Genomic DNA, 7,584 nt, shown 5'->3' with positions numbered 1-7,584 from the left:
GGAATTCTAAAGAACAGGATGTACATGTATTTGGAAAGGCAAGGACTGATTAGAGATAATCAACATGGCTTTGTGTGTGGGAAATCATGTCTCACAAACTTGATTTAGTTTTTTGAAGAAGTCACAAAGAGGATTAATGAGCCATTTGGATACAGAACTGGCTCAAAGCTAGAAGACAGAGAGCGGTGGTGGAGGGTTGTTTTTCAGACTGGAGGCCTGTGACCACTGGAGTGCCACAAGGATCGGTGCTAGGTCCACTACTTTTTATCATTTATATAAATGATTTGGATGTGAGCATAAGAGGTATAGTTAGTAAGTTTGCAGATGACATCCAAATTAGAGGTGTAGTGGACAGCGAAGAAGGTTACCTCCGATTACAACGGGATATTGATCGGAAAGGCCAATGGGCTGAGAAGTGGCAGATCGAGTTTAATTTAGATAAATGTGAGGTGCTGCACTTTGGGAAAGCAAATCTTAGCAGGACTTATACACTTTATGGTACGATCCTAGGAAGTGCTGCTGAACAAAGAGACCTTGGAGTGCAGGGTTCGTAGCTTCTTGAAAGTGGAGTCGCAGGTACATAGGATAGTGAAGAAGGCATTTGGTATGCTTTCTTTTATTAGTCAGTGTATTGAGTACAGAAGTTGGGAGGTCATGTTGCAGCTATACAGACATTGGTTAGGCCACTTTTGGAATATTGCTTGCAATTCTGGTCTCCTTCCTATTGAATGGATGTTGTGAAACTTGAAAAGGTTCAGAAAAGACATACAGAAATGTTGCCAGGGTTGGAGGATTTGAGCTAAAGGGAGAGGTTGAATAGGCTGGGGCTGTTTTCCCTGGAACATCGGAGGTTGACGGGTGACTTTGTAGAGGTTTATAAAATCATGAGGAGCATGGATAGGGTAAATAGTCTTTTCCCTGAGGTAGAGGAGTCCAAATTTTAGAGGGTAGAGGTTTAAGGCAAGAGGGGAAAGAATGAAAATTGATCTAAGGGGCAACTTTTTCATGCAGAAGGTGGTGCGTGTATGGAATGAGCTGCCAGAGGATGTGGTGAAGGCTGGTACAATTACAACATTTAACAGGCATCTGGATGGGTATATGAATAGGAAGGGTTTGGAGGGAAATGGAGCAAATGCTGGCAAATGGGACAAGATTAATTTAGGATATCTGGTCAGCATAGAAGGGTTGGACCGAAGGGTTTACTTTTGTTCTGTACAACACTATGACTCTATAACTCTAAGTGGGTTTCAAGCAGATGCGTTTCCACCTATTAATTGCTGTGGTGTGAGCTCATGATGATGTTAAATAGCAGATCTTATCATTGTCCTGCTTCTGCTTGGAATAGACAGCAAGTTGCTGTTGACTTGCAAAAAGTGAGACAGTGTGAAGCTACTCACCAACATTTGAGCAAATGGGACCAAAATATGTCCTGGCATTGTTGCATAGTAAGGAAGAGCGGTGTGAGAGGCGAGGAATCTCGGGCCTAGAGAAGCACAAATTTGTTTCTGTCACTTGAAGGAACAAAACCGTTGGTCAACAGTTTCAGAAAAAGTAGGCCTGTGAGCCAGTGATTTCATCAGATCATGATTAACATCCTGACTTTAGTTGGATGGTTTAGACACCTGTCTGTTAAAATTTGTCTGTTAACATGACCAGGCAAAGAGGAATTTCTGGCCGGTGAATTAACCAAGGGGTTTTGACTGTGGTTTCTGCAAATTTGCTTAAGTCAGATTCACCAATCTGTTTCAGTGTTTAAGTTCCACAACATCTATTGTCTGTTAGGAAAGTAAATTTGTTGCCTTCACTGGGTCTGGCCTACATGTGACTCCAGACCCACAGCAATGTGGCTGTTTCTGAAATGGCTGAGCAAATCATTCAGTTCAAGTAAAATGAAGGATGGGCAGTAGCTTCTGGTCTTGCCAGGAATGCTCACATCCCATGAAAAAAATGAAGGAAGTGAAATTCAAAAAAGCGGTTAAAATTCACCATGGCTTTACTTAACTATTCATTTGCCATTTCATTATAAGAGCTACATGTCACAACAGCTACACTAACTAAACCATGTAAATAGAGAGTCCTCTGTGTATGCCCAGAATATGCCAATTCCTGAACAACAAATAGGAAACAGATGATTGTTCATGTAACATATGAATTCAATTGATTTAATTTGTAGTATGTTTGGCCACAACAACTGTTATTTTCCAATTTTTTTCAAGAACATGGTTCGAAGAAACCAAATATTTCGGATGGAGACAAAGGTTGTTTTTATATCATTCAGTGTTTCCTCAGAGTATCGCAATATTCTACTGTTTTTCTTTCTCTTATTCTTTCCTTACTCCCTCCCAATTGCCGATCTGGATAATTTGATGTTTCTTTAGGGAATAGTCTGCTGGATTATGCATGAGTCTGTCAACATTAACCTACAAGCAAATCCAGGTAAAACAAATTACTTTCTGTATTACCTTGGCATGCTTTCAGGTATGCTGTGTGCTATAATAATTAAAATTGAAATTGTAGCTGGGCTAGAATTCCTATATTACATTATTACGATCAACAGTTTTAGTTTTATATCCTAAGAACATGGAACCAACACAGAGGCCAAGGGCATTTCTTGCTCAATGCTAAAACTAAGTGCATTAAAGGTAAGGTAGACAATTACTACATCATTTGGATATCTTTGATAATGCCACCAAGGGACAAGTCTCATCGATTACTGTGATCTATTTACAGCATTCACTGTAACGTGATGGAGATTGAGATGACAGCTACAGTGAACATTGGATAAAAGACATTTATATGGCTCTGCTCTAAGCAGATAGATGCATGAATGTACAATATACAAAGAGGCCATTCATCCCAACACCTTTTTCCCAGCTCTTCAAAAGAATTTTCCTATTAATCCAAGGTCCCTGATCCCTCTCAATACCCTGCATTTGTTTTCCTTTACAAATATTTATTCAATTTGTTTTTGTAAATTAAAATTGACTCTGTTTCTGTCACTATTTCTGGGAGTACATCAGAAATCATGAAAACACATTGTATTGAGAAATAAAAATCTCCCAATATTCCTTATAGTTCATTTACTTAAATGTGTCTTCTTATTTTACCAACCTTTGTGCCAATTCGGACAATTGTGCCATTGACATTCAGTGCTGAGGTTCAATGTACTTCACCACCAGTTTCTCAAGGTCATGGACAACAAATGCTGGCCTTACTAAGACACTCGGATCCCATTTTAGACAAAAGACACACAGCTCCATTTAGTTCATGACTACAGGAATTTGAATACTAGTGAATATAAAATAAAATTTTAAATCACATGTTTTGTGACAAATGGTGGCTCAGTGGTTAGCACTGCTGCCTCACAGCACCATGGATGTGAGTTCTATCCCAGCCTCTGGCGACTTTCTGTGTGGAGTTTGTATATTCTCCCGTGTCTGTGTGGGTTTTGTTTGGGTGCTCCAGCTTCCTCCCACAATCCAAAGGTGTGTAGGTTAGGTGGATTGGTCATGTTAAATTGTCCATAGTGTTCAAAGATCTGTAGGTTAGATGGATTAGTTATTCTCTATTTCACTAAAACCTCTTATTCTTTTATACACCTCGAGCAAATCTTACATAACCGGCTCTGCTCTCAGGGCACCAACACCAGTTTCCATGGCCTCTCTATATAACTGAAGTCACTCATCACTGGTACTAAATCTCTACACCTCTCTTGGTCCTCCACAATCATTCCTAAATTGTGATGCCCAGAATTAGATACATTGGCTGAACATTTTTTTTCATTTAAATGCCAGTTCAGTTGGGTTTCCTGGTTGGATTTCACTGTGAGGCCCAGCACATTTTCTCAATGTATCTTATCAAACTAACCTCATTAACTATCTACACAGCCCTATGGCATACATCCCATCCAGTTCTAGCCCCACCTTACCACACACTGTTCCCAGAACAACTCACCAATGTTGGGATGTCCCGGAATTGACCAACAGCCCTGGCGCCAGTACAATCTTTAAAAGGTTGCTGTACAGTCCAGGCAAGCACTGTCAGTTCAGAGTTCCTTTGCATAGTTCCTGACATTTTCCCCAGACAAAGAAACAGCTGTACCGCCTACCTTTGTTTCCCTAAATGCCTGCCTCTCTCATCCCAGAAGGAAAACAACCCATGTCAGGGCAAAAAGAGTCAAAACAAAGTATATTAAGCTCCATACCCGTTATGTAGAGTGGCTGACTGAACATGTCCAAGCATCTGGACTGGTATATACTTCCAATGCTGAGGCACCCAAGACTATAGCTAAGTGCTGGAAAATGGCATTAGAATAATGAGACGGTTGTTTTTGACTGGCACAGATTTGATGGACTGGAAGATCCTTTCCATGCTGAAGATCTCTATGATTCAGTGGAGGCTACCTTTGATTTACTGTGCAGGGACCCTCTGACAGTAGGCTACCTCACTTGACTTGACTGAGGAATGATGACGTCCATCTTTAGCTTTCTGGTTTTGTGGCTGCACTAAACAACAAGGTAATACAGCAAGACTGGGAACTATGGTACCTCTGACTGATGGGGAAAGCACAATAAAGGAAGACAAGTCAGTATCCAAGTGGGCTCAGAGTGAGTGAGTACTATGATAGTGAACAAACAGTCTGGAAATGCAGCCTGATTCAGTCCATGAGCAAAGTGCTTGTTCCCAAGCATCCTTACACAGTATTACAATGAGAGTTACTGGTAAAGCCCAAGGTGCAGCTTTGAAGTGCAGAACCTTTCTGTAAAGGGCACAGAGGTATGCCATGAGGATTCTTAGAGCCTGGCACATGTCAGATATCAATGCCTGTGGACATGGGGTATATATGGCCAATGCCCATGGAGCATGTCCTGAGAGGTGTCCAACACAGAGGTTCTTTGAAGCAGGCAGCAAGCTGAAATCACCAAGTACTTGCTCTGACTTCCAGAATTCTCAACATCTAGCTTGTTCAGTGCATTTGGTAAGATAGGAAGCTGAATATTAATAATCTGAGTTACTAATAAGCACTTAGAAAACTATAATTCCTCTTAATTGGCAAATCACCATAGTCTAGTGTGAAACTTGCCATGCTGCTGTGCAAATATATTGAAGATGTAACGAGCTGCTCTCAATGATGAGCTAGGCCTTGCCCAATTCTGCCACAAATCTTGTTATAGCCCATGTCATTCATTAGATTCTGTCCAATGTTCTACTGCAAACTAATAAACATACTTATATACTATAACATTAATGTGTATTTTTCAATCAACTCCTATATGTGCACACAACAGTGCTGTTAACCTTCAGTTTCTAACCAATTCAAGTACTCTGTTTCCATCAGCTAAATATTACAGTAACTCTCTATTTTGAACATATTTTCAGTGTGTTTCAACTTTGTTTTCCCAACTCACAGTGGATTGGAAATGATATTCGCTTCTGAAATTTGAACTTGCTTCTTGTTTCTGCTGGTGCCTAATTTCAACAAGGCAACTTTTGGGCAGGTTCTCCAATGGTCATGCATTGTACTTGCGTAGTATACCACCCAGACAGTGAGGGTTAAAATTACTCCTGGTACAATTTGTCTGAAATTTCACCCTCCAATATTTAAACAGAGGCATTAACCCATTTCATTTTGATGACCTGGTGCTTCTGCTATGAAAGTGGGAAAGCAAGATTATCAGATAACTGTGGCGATCACTCAAATCCAATTACCTTTTGTGTGCTTTCAGGCTTTTGTTTCTTACTTTGCAGGGTGCAGTTTCTTACTTTTCTTTTAGAAAAGCTTCATAGAATCCCTACAGTGTGGGAGCAGGCCATTTGGCCCATCTAGTTCACACTACCCCTCCAAAAAGCATAGCTTCCAAACCCATCCGTCTACCCTATCCCTGTAACCCTGCATTTCCTATGACTAATCCATCTAACCTACAGATCTCTGAACACTATGGACAATTTAACATGACCAATCCACCTAACCTACACACCTTTGGATTGTGGGAGTAAGCTGGAGCACCCGAACGAAACCCACACAGACACGGGAGAATATACAAACTCCACACAGAAAGTCGCCAGAGGCTGGGATAGAACTCACATCCCTGGTGCTGTGAGGCAACAGTGCTAACCACTGAGCCACCATTTGTCACAAAACACGTGATTTAAATTTTCATTTTATATTCACTAGTATACAAATTCCTGTAGTCATGAACTAAATGGAGCTGTGTGTCTTTTGTCTAAAATGGGATCCGAGTGTCTTAGTAAGGCCAGCATTTGTTGTCCATGACCTTGAGAAACTGGTGGTGAAGTACATTGAACCTCAGCACTGAATGTAGTGCCAGGATACTCACCATGCTATTAGGGAAGGAGTTTCAGAATTGCAGCAACAGTGAAGGACAGGCAATGCATTTTCAACTGAAGAAGCAGTTGGACTGCAAGGTAAACTGGCAACTAATGATTCTTCCATGCAGTGTGGACGTCACATTGTCTTGCCATATCGCAATTCATTTCGGTTAGAATCTCCCCCAGCCTCTTGTCCCAGCTGATGTCCTCTATTCTTTGGATGTCAGAAGGGTGAGTGAATTCAGTGTCAGAACAGATGAAAAAAGGAGCAATAAAATCGACGCTTTGAGCAAAAGCCCTTCATCAGGAATAAAGGCAGAGAGCCTGAAGGGTGGAGAGATAAGCTAGGGGAGGGTGGGGTTGGGGAAGAAAGTAGCATAGAGTACAATAGGTGAGTGGGGGAGGGGATGAAGGTGATAGGTCAGGGAGGAGGGGAGAGTGGATAGGTGGAAAAAAAGATAGGCAGATAGGACAAGTCATGGGGACAGTGCTGAGCTGGAAGTTTGGAACTAGGGTGAGGTGGGGGAAGGGGAAATGAGGAAACTGTTGAAGTCCACATTGATGCCCTGGGGTTGAAGTGTTCCAAGGCGGAAGATGAGGCGTTCTTCCTCCAGGCATCTGGTGGTGAGGGAGCGGCAGTGAAGGAAGCCCAGGATCTCCATGTCCTCGGCAGAGTGGGAGGGGGAGTTGAAATGTTGGGCCACGGGGCGGTGTGGTTGATTGGTGCGGGTGTCCCAGAGATGTTCCCTAAAGCGCTCTGCTAGGAGGCGCCCAGTCTCCCCAATGTCGAGGAGACCACATCGGGAGCAACAGATACAATAAATGATATTGGTGGATGTGCAGGTAAAACTTTGATGGATGTGGAATGCTGCCTGAACTGCTGTGCTCTTCCAGCACCACTAAACCAGAATCTGGTTTCCAGCATCTGCAGTCATTGTTTTTACCTACAAAAAGGATCAAGAAAAGGAGAAATTGGATGAAAAAAGATAGAGAGAAAACAGCAACAGAAAGTGAAACAAACATATGCAAAAGGAAGATCCAGAGCATCAAGTTGGGTCACATGACCCACCTTGACAGCCCCTGAGGGTGCCCCTGTGCTATATGCGGCAGCATATCTGACTCCAGCTTGCAACAGATACTCCCAACCCCTCCCCGCAACCCAACAGAAGGAAAGTACAACCTCCTGGCAATGTTTCTGCTGAGCTGAGTCTGGGGATTTGGTAACGGGCCAGTGGGTTTAGCCTTTCCAATCTT

At 42.2% G+C, this 7,584-nt stretch overlaps 1 long non-coding RNA gene across 1 annotated transcript; it reads left to right on the top strand.

The window, feature by feature from the left end:
* Window positions 1-2,326: 2,326 nt before the first annotated feature.
* LOC148142257 (uncharacterized) lies at window positions 2,327-3,065 on the top strand. The gene is made up of 2 exons (XR_015752044.1): window positions 2,327-2,642; window positions 2,731-3,065. It is a non-coding gene; the product is annotated as an uncharacterized LOC148142257 (long non-coding RNA).
* The last annotated feature ends 4,519 nt before the right edge of the window (window positions 3,066-7,584 follow it).

Source organism: Chiloscyllium plagiosum, unplaced genomic scaffold (assembly GCF_037043375.1).
Source record: "Chiloscyllium plagiosum isolate Xiang-an unplaced genomic scaffold, Cpla_swu_hap1 HiC_scaffold_29, whole genome shotgun sequence".
In the NCBI taxonomy this organism is placed as follows: domain Eukaryota; kingdom Metazoa; phylum Chordata; class Chondrichthyes; order Orectolobiformes; family Hemiscylliidae; genus Chiloscyllium; species Chiloscyllium plagiosum.
This window is presented reverse-complemented; position numbering and strand designations above follow the sequence as displayed.